Source organism: Saccopteryx leptura, chromosome 5 (assembly GCF_036850995.1).
Source record: "Saccopteryx leptura isolate mSacLep1 chromosome 5, mSacLep1_pri_phased_curated, whole genome shotgun sequence".
Taxonomy (NCBI): Eukaryota; Metazoa; Chordata; class Mammalia; order Chiroptera; family Emballonuridae; genus Saccopteryx; species Saccopteryx leptura.
In genome coordinates this window covers 214640356-214649387 of record NC_089507.1, presented here as the reverse complement: position 1 = coordinate 214649387, position 9032 = coordinate 214640356, and positions in this window count along the sequence as shown.

Genomic DNA, 9032 nt, shown 5'->3' with positions numbered 1-9032 from the left:
TTTGCTTCTCCACCCCCCCCCCTTCCTCTCTGTCTCTCTCTTCCCCTCCCGCAGCCGAGGCTCCATTGGAGCAAAGATGGCCCAGGCACTGGGGATGGCTCCTTGGCCTCTGCCCCAGGCGCTAGAGTGGCTCTGGTCGCGACAGAGCGACGCCCCCTGGTGGGCAGAGCATTGCCCCTGGTGGGCGTGCCGGGTGGATCCCGGTCGGGCGCATGCGGGAGTCTGTCTGACTGTCTCTCCCTGTTTCCAGCTTTGGAAAAATACAAAAAATAATAAAATAAATAAATAATAATACAAGAATGCACTCTGTGTTTCGTGTACTGACAACTCTGAGCTTACTCTTGCCCCACCCTGCCTAACAGAAAAGTAGAATTTCTTAAGAAGGTATCTGCAGTCCTTTCTTACCTTCACTAGAGGGAAGCATGGAGAACTATCGTAGAGATTATAGGACTTTATAAAAAATACCAACAAGAAAAGAAACAGACCAGCAAGGTATTCAAAGAGCACGTGGAGGACAGCAACCTGTGTAACTTGGGCGAGTGAGTCTCAAGTGTGCTTCTGCATGAGATGGCTTCAGACTACACGTAGTGTCCGTGTACCCGCTTTCCTTCCCAGGTGATTCAAAAACATAGCTTGGCTTAACTTAAATCATTATTAGTTTAGAATATTTCAAAATCCATTAGCCAGAAAGCAAGAGTTCAAAGTGTGACTTGAAGAATGCTGAGTGTGTTCTTAAAAGTGACATAATTCTGGGTTGGCCTGGGGCGAATTCACACAGGTGGTACAGGGCAGGCCAGCTAAGCAACTTGGAAATTCCTGCCATTCACCAACTTGTTTTCTCATTTTCTGGATTGTTTTTTTTAGAAAGCCTGGCTGGTGGTGCCGCAGTGGATAGAGTGTGGGACGCTGGGATCCCAGGTTCGAAACCCTGAGGTCGCTGGCTTGAACGCAGACTCAGCTTGAGTGCGGAGTTGCTGGCTTGAGAGTAGGAACGTTGACATGATCCCAAGGTCTCTGACTTGAGCCCAGGGGTCACTGGCTTGAGCAAGGGGTCACTGGCTCAGCTGGAGCTCCCAGGTCAGGGCCCATATGAGAAGCAATCAATGAACAATTAAGGTGACAAAACTGAGTTGATGCTTCTTATCTCTCTCAGTCCTGTCTCTCTCTCAAATAAATAAATGAATAAATCAAGAAACTATTCAGCTTGACCAGGTGGTGGCGCAGTGGATAGAGCGTTGGACTAGGACGTGGAGGACCCAGGTTCGAGACCCCGAAGTCGCCAGCTTGAGCCGCAGGCTCATCTGGTTTGAGCAAGGCTCACCAGCTTGAGCCCAAGGTTGCTGGCTCGAGCAAGGAGTCACTCAGTCTGCTGTAACTACCCCCCCCCACTTCATCAAGGCACATGAGAAATCAATCAATGAACAGCTAAGGAACTGCAATGAAGAATTGATATTTCTCATCTCTCTCCCTTCCTGTCTGTCCCTATCTGTGTGTGTGTGTGTGTCTCTCTCTCTCTGCCAAAAAACAACAACAACAACAAAAAAAAACTATTCAAACCTTGTATGATTCTCTGAAGAGTGTCTACAACCCTTGAAATTTCCTGAGTGACAGGAGTATCTTTTGGTATTCTAAACCAGCCCCTGTCACCCACAGCTGAGTTATGCTTATATAAAGTGACTCTAGGTAGGCCTCTAGATAGCTTCAAGATGAGGGCTGGTTGCCAGAGGAACTGACCGTGTGACTAGAGATTTGGAACTTTTATTGATTGATGTTTGTTTATTTATTTATTCATATTTATTGATTTTAGCGAGAGGAAGGGATGCCTGACCTGTGGTGGCGCAGTGGATAAAGTGTCAACCTGGAAATGCTGAGGTCGCCGGTTCGAAACCCTGGGCTTGCCTGGTCAAGGCACATATGGGAGTTGATGTTTCCGGCTCCTCCCCCCCTTCTCTCTCTCTGTCTCTCTCTCCTCTTTAAAAATGAATAAATAGGCCCTGGCCGGTTGGCTCAGCGGTGGAGCGTCGGCCTGGCGTGCGGGGGACCCGGGTTCGATTCCCGGCCAGGGCACATAGGGGAAGCGCCCATTTGCTTCTCCACCCCACCCCCCTCCTTCCTCTCTGTCTCTCTCTTCCCCTCCTGCAGCCGAGGCTCCATTGGAGCAAAAGATGGCCCGGGCGCTGGGGATGGCTCCTTGGCCTCTGCCCCAGGTGCTAGAGTGGCTCTGGTCGTGGCACAGTGATGCCCCGGAGGGGCAGAGCATCGCCCCCTGGTGGGCAGAGCGTCGCCCCGGAGTCTGTCTGACTGTCTCTCCCCGTTTCTAGCTTCAGAGAAAAAGAATAAAAATGAATAAATAAAATTAAATTAAAAAAAAAAGAGAGAGAGGAAGGGAAAGAGAGAGAGAGACAGGAACATATAGATCTGTTCCTGTATGTGCCCTGACCAGGGATCAAAAGGGCAGCCTTGGCGTATTGAGACAGTGCTCTAACCAACTGAGCTACCTGGCCAGGGCCACCCCCTGACACCCAGGGAGGGGAGAGGAACTGGAGATTGAGTCATGACTATGTAATGGAACCTCCAGAAAAGCCCCTAAGCAATGAGGGTTTGGAGAGCTCCCAGGTGATGAGCACAGTGAGGGACTGGGGGGTATGGCATGCCCAGAGTGGGCGTGGAGTCTTCCTGCTGCCCCTCCCCCACCCCCTGCTGTGCATTTCTTCCCTTTGGCTGTTCCTGGGAGTTGCATCTTTTATAATAAATTGGCAATAGTAACTAAAGGCCTTTCCTGAGTTCTGTGAGCCATCCTAGCAATGATCAAACCCAAGGAGAGGACTGAGAGAACCCCGATTTATAGCTGCCCAGCAGGGTCAGTGGCCACCTGGGACTTGACCGGTGAAGTCGAAGGGGGCAGGCTGGTGGGACTGAGCCCTTCACCTGTCGGTCTGAACTAACTCCCGCCAGGTCAGGATGGTAGGGTACCTCGGCGGGGTCTGGAAAATCTGAGGACTGGCTGTTGGGTGGAGAGGAAAACCCATGCATTTGGTTGTCAGAAGGTTGTGAATAAAAACAGTTGACCTTGGACACCGTGATCTGGACTCCCTGCTGATGGTTTAGTGTGGGGCCTGTGACTTTGTTAGGGCCTAAGGCCGACTCCTCAAGTTGCCATCTGATTGACGTTTACCCCGAGCGTGGTCTCCAAGGACCATGCTGTGGTCACATCTGCCGGTGGCGCTCGTCAAGGACGTAACTGTAACTTGCAGCTGCTTCTGTCTCATCCCGTCTGTCACCAGTCTTGTGGTTAACCGTCTCCGGGTGCTTCAGTTAGGCGAGCCAACCGGGGAATTGGTTTTGGGGGTGGGATAAATGGGTGGAGTGAGAGATCCCTGGCCTGCATCTCTGGGGACAGTGCAGCCCACCGGAACGTGTCGAAGGCTCAGGGTGCACCAGGTATCCTGCTCTGCCCAGGGGGTGGAGAGAGTACAAGGCGCTCCAGCCCTTCTGATGATGGCAGAGGAGACAGGAACACCCGCTGACAAAATTCAGAGTGATGAGCCCCAACGGAAGGCCTGCCTGCCTGCCCCCCAGCCCCCCCAGCCCTCCAAAGCTGCAGCCACACACGCCTCCTTTGGGACATGCCAACAGCTCCCATGCCTTGGCACCTTCGCATGTGTTATGTTCTGGAAGCTTCTCCCCCTCTCTGCTTGGCTAACTCCTCACCCGGGAGGTACCGGTTACATGTCACCTTCTGTAAGACTTCCCACTCTGGTTTCCCCCATCCCCACCTGGCTGCATGGTGTCCCTCACCTTACCTGTTTCCTTCCCACCGCTTTCCCCGGCTTGCAGCCGTGTCTGTCTTTGCTTTGCCCTCCCCCACGGACTCTAAGTGCCCTGTGGGCATGTCTTGTCCTCCCCTCAAGTTCCACAGGGACATGAGTTGGGTGGTGGGACAGGTGCTGACACCTGCTGCTGTGTAGCACAGTCTCTTCTGCCGGGAGGTGGAGGAAGGCTTTGTGAAGTGCGTGAGTCGTGCTGTGGCAGCACGGGCAGGGTTTTGCCCACCTGGGAGGGAGGGGAGAGCAGAGCGTGTCGGACAGAAGGAACACGGGAACGGGCACGTGGGACTGGAGAAAGAACGGGGCCGGGAAGGGTCCCGACTCCATGGCACGTCCTGCAGAGGGGAGAGCCTTCCAAGCCTTTTTTATCTTTCTGGGAGAGTGAAACGCCTCTGTAGCATTTTCTCCTTAAGCCAACCTCACACGCTATATTATTTCTCCTCAAGATAACAGAGCCTGACCAGGCGGTGGCGCAGTGGATAGAGCGTCGGACTGGGATGCGGAAGGACCCAGGTTCGAGACCCTGAGGTCGCCAGCTTGAGCGTGAGCTCATCTGGTTTGAGCAAAGCTCACCAGCTTGAGCCCAAGGTCGCTGGTTTGAGCAAGGGGTTACTCAGTCTGCTGAAGGCCCACGGTCAGGGCACATATGAGAAAGCAATCAATGAACAACTAAGGTGTTGCAACAAGAAACTGATGATCGATGCCTCTCATCTCTCTCTGTTGCTGTCTGTCCCTATCTATCCCTCTCTCTGACTCTCTCTCTGTCTCTGTATATAAAAAAAAAACAAAACAAAAAAAAACCAAAAAAACCAGCAGCTTCACCAAGGGCAGCTTTAAGTTTGCCTGTTGTTCACAAGGGTTTCCTGGGCTCCGTTGGCAAATTCCTTTGTGCAGCGAGTTTTCCGGCACAGCTCACTACCCAGGGAATTCCAGGGAGCACTTTGACTTCAAGACCCTACTTGGCTAAGAATGGGGCCAAGGGGTATTCCAGGGCAGTGGTCTGCCAGGTGGTCCCTTTGCTGCGTTGGGAACAGAGAAATTAAACTTTTGCCATTGGTTTTGAAATGTATCTTCCTTGCCCAGTCAACAAAAGATTCTCCTGTGTTGTTCAAGACGGGGCTAGGTGTCATGGGCGACAGCCCAGAGCCCTGCCCCCCAGAGCTCCCCGCCTGACAGGAAAGAACGCGCTTCAGAAAGCCGGAGGGCACAGCACAGAGGGGGTCTCCAGGTGACCGGCCGTGCAGGCGTGGTGCCTTCAGCTGAGCCTTCCCTCATTTCTGCTCAGGCGAATTCCACTCAACCTCCAGGCCCCTTTCACACCGCCTGGCGGAAACCTGTGTCTTGGGGGGGCGGGGAGCTGGCTGCTTTCCTCCTGCCCCTGGTCCTTAGGCCACTTGGGGCCAGGCGTTCTCCTGGATGGGCTGAAAGACCTAGGCAGGAATGGAGGGAGCCCCAGGCACTCTGGGAAACTCCAGGCCGGGCAGAGGAGAGCCAGCCTACGGGAGCCTGGCTGCCTTGGTTTTTACTCTGCCGGGGGAGACCCTGAAGATCCTGAGTTGGGAAACAGCAAAAACGCTAAGCCCTCACAACATTCTTGTTTAAATACATGGTAATGTAGCCTGACCTGTGGTGGCGCAGTGGATAAAGCATCGACCTGGAAATGCTGAGGTTGCCGGTTTGAAACCCCGGGCTTGCCTGGTCAAGGCACATATGGGAGTTGATGCTTCCAGCTCCTCCCCCTTTCTCTCTCTCCCTCTCTCTCTCCTCTCTAAAAATTAATAAATAAAATAAAAAAAAAAAAAACCTTTAAAAAAAAAATAAATACATGGTAATGTTAACCAGCGAGGTAGCTACAGTACCCTCACGCCACTACTGTGGCTGCCAACGTTTAAAGAACAGAAAGAGGAGGAGAAATTACAAACCTACTGAGTGTTTATTTTATCCCCCAAACTGTGCAAAGTACTTTACAGATATAATTTTCTTTAAAATTCACAACACCCTAAGACAGTGGTCCCCAACCTTTTTTGGGCCACGGACCGGTTTAATGTCAGAAAATATTTTCACGGACCAGCCTTTAGGGTGGGACGGATAAATGTATCACATGACCGAGACTAGCGTCAAGAGGGAGTCTTAGATGGATGTAACAGAGGGAATTTGGTCATTTTTAAAAAATAAAACATCGTTCAGACTTAAATATAAATAAAACAGAAATAATGTAAGTTATTTATTCTTTCTCTGCAGACCGGTACCAGATGGCCCATGGACCGGTACCAGTCCGCGGCCCTGAGGTTGGGAACCACTGCCCTAAGACATAGGTACTATAAATTAAACAAACAAACAAACCCTACATAGTAAAAGGAAACATTTGCATTATGGTCAAATGCATAATGTCTAGTTAAGCACGAGGATCAAACCCAGAGAGCTACAAGTGCAGAGAGGAGGACGTGGAGACAGGCAAAGACCTCAGGGCAAATCATAGCTCAAGCTGAAGGCGGTAAGAATGTCACTAGACTTACAGGAAATGTGGCAGAACGAAGGAGGGAGTTTAGGAGCTAGACACCCCAGTCGGCAGCCGTTACCTGCGGTGAGCTATCACACCTTGGTGGGACGGCCACTACGGACCCTGCTGCTTTCTGAGCTGCAGTTTGAAATGCTAACTTCATCACGCACTACGGTTCCTTATAGGCCTGGCCCTGTTTCTGTTCTCGGTTAGGTTTGATATGTCTGTCTGTTCCTCTGTTAAAAATGCCATTTCAGTTGATGTAGCTACGTAGTGCACCTTAATGTCTAGAACAAGTCCCAACTCATCAGCCTTCAGTTTTCTGGGCAGTAGGGTGGAGGGAATGAATTCGCCACTCTCTGGACCTCTCTGCAGGACTCGTTCAGTGTCCTCATGACAGGGTGCTTGGTTTGTGATCCACAGAGCAAGGCAGGCGCTGCAATGCCTTTTATGACTTAGCCCCATAAGCCACACACATACACGCAGTCACTTCCACAATATCTATTGCCTCCACAGTTCAGTCCTGCTTAGAGTGGGAGGGGCTAGAAAGGATGTGAATCCTTGGGTCCATTTCGCAGGCTGGCTCCTGCAGCATCTCAGAATTCAGAGTGAGTTTTGGGTTTGAATCTTGACTCCAGCAGCAACCAGTGTGATCTTCGGCAAGTTCCTTTGCTCTACTGGCCCTGCCCTTTGTCTCACTCCCCTCCCAGTCAGGAGTTAGGGACTGCGAAAGCCCTACCTTCCACATTTAGACATGAGCAATGGAGAGGAAGAAAAGCCATGTGGGGTAGGGTGTAAGATAATATTTTCATAGTAAAACATGGAAAATGAAATAACCCATCTAACAATCTCATTACATTAGTGCCATAGCTTTTAAAATTTTGGTGTTAAAATGCACCTGAGCCTGACCAGGCAGTGGCGCAGTGGATAGAACATTGGACTGGGATGCTGAGGACCCAGGTTTGAGACCCCGAGGTCGCCAGCTTGAGCGCGGGCTCATCTGGTTTGAGCAAAGCTCACCAGCTTGGACCCAAGGTCGCTGGCTTGAGCAAGCGGTCACTGTCTCTGTTGTGGCCCCCCTCCCCCGCCCCAGTCAAGGAACATATGAGAAATCAATCAGTGAACAACTAGGGAACTGCAATGAAGGATTGATGTTTCTCATCTCTCTCCCTTCCTGTCTGTCTGTCCCTCTCTCTCTCTCTGTCTCTCCCACAAGAAAAAAAAAATGCACCTGAAAGTTTCTTTTCCTTCTCCACAGAGGAATAGAGAAAATGGCTTACTTTGAAGCCGGTTAGATTTACGGTAGATACAAGTACGTCTGTCTCTCTGGCATAAAGAGAGATTAAAAATTACAATAAGCTCCTTAGTCAAGTCCTGAAATCCCTACCTGAAAACCTAAAATAATCACATGGGACCTGTCATTTCCCACATTTTTGGCAAAAACTAGCTCAGGCGATCATTTAAGGTCACTTTGGGGGGTGGTCTTACACATTTCTTAAAAAGAAAAGAATTTAAAGATTTTTAGCATTAACTTTTTTTTATTATATGAGTATGAGTAGCATATACTCATTCTAGAGATTTGGAAAATAAAGACAAGTGTAAAGAAGCAAAGAACATTACCTACCACCTTAACCTAAATGCTGTTTTGTGGGTCAACTGAAAAAGAGCAATACTTGCCTATTTTTTTTTATTAAAAATGTTTTTCTCACTGATTTGAGAGAGGGAGAGGAAGGAAGGAACAGAGAGAGAGAGAAAGAGCATCAACTCGTTATTCTACTTGTCCCATTTAGTTGTGCACTCATTGATTGCTTCTCGTATGTACCCTGCCTGAGGATTGAACCCATGACCTTGGCATGCTGGAACAACACTACCAACTGAACCACCTGGCCAGGGCTGAAAAACAATTTTTTTAAATTAAAAAATGTAATACTTGCCTGACCAGGCGGTAGTGCAGTGAGTGGAGCATTGGACTTGGACACGGAGGATCCAGGTTCAAAACCCTGAGGTCGCCAGCTTGAGCGCGGGTTCATCTGGTTTGAGCAAGACTCACCAGCTTGAGCCCAAGGGCGCTGGCTCGAGCAAGGGGTTACTCGGTCTGCTGAAGGCCCGTGGTCAAGGCACATATGAGAAAGCAGTCAATGAACAACTAAGGTGTTGCAACGAATAGTTGATGCTTCTCATCTCCCTTCCTGTCTGTCTGTCCCTATCTGTCCCTCTGTCTCTCTGTCAAAAAAACAAACAACTAAACTAAAAAAAAAAGTAATACTTTATAAAAAGAAAAGAAAACCTCAAATCACCCATAGTCTTAGAGCCCATAAATAACTATTATTAACACTTTGGAAGAGTAAAATGGAATTTAACACCTTTTTCTTACTCGTGGGAGACCAGAAAGCAGGAGTAGATTTAAATGATAAATGACAGGGAAGCCGAGTTAGGGCTGTCCATTGCACGAGCTGATACAGTGTGTCAAGATAACAGTGAGGTCCGACGTCTCTATTCCTGAGCGCCTTCACCACTCTGGGTGAAACCCTGCCTTGTTCTTTCCCAGTTCTGCCTGGGTAGGTTCCAAATACTGTTTAGGGCTCGTTCAATGGCAAATTAGTCCTCAGGGATTTTTGTCCAATAGAGTACTTATTGAGTAAGGCCGTTCATTCAACAACTGAGTGCCTACCTTGCGCCAAAAACGGAGCCAGATGTTGGAGGTG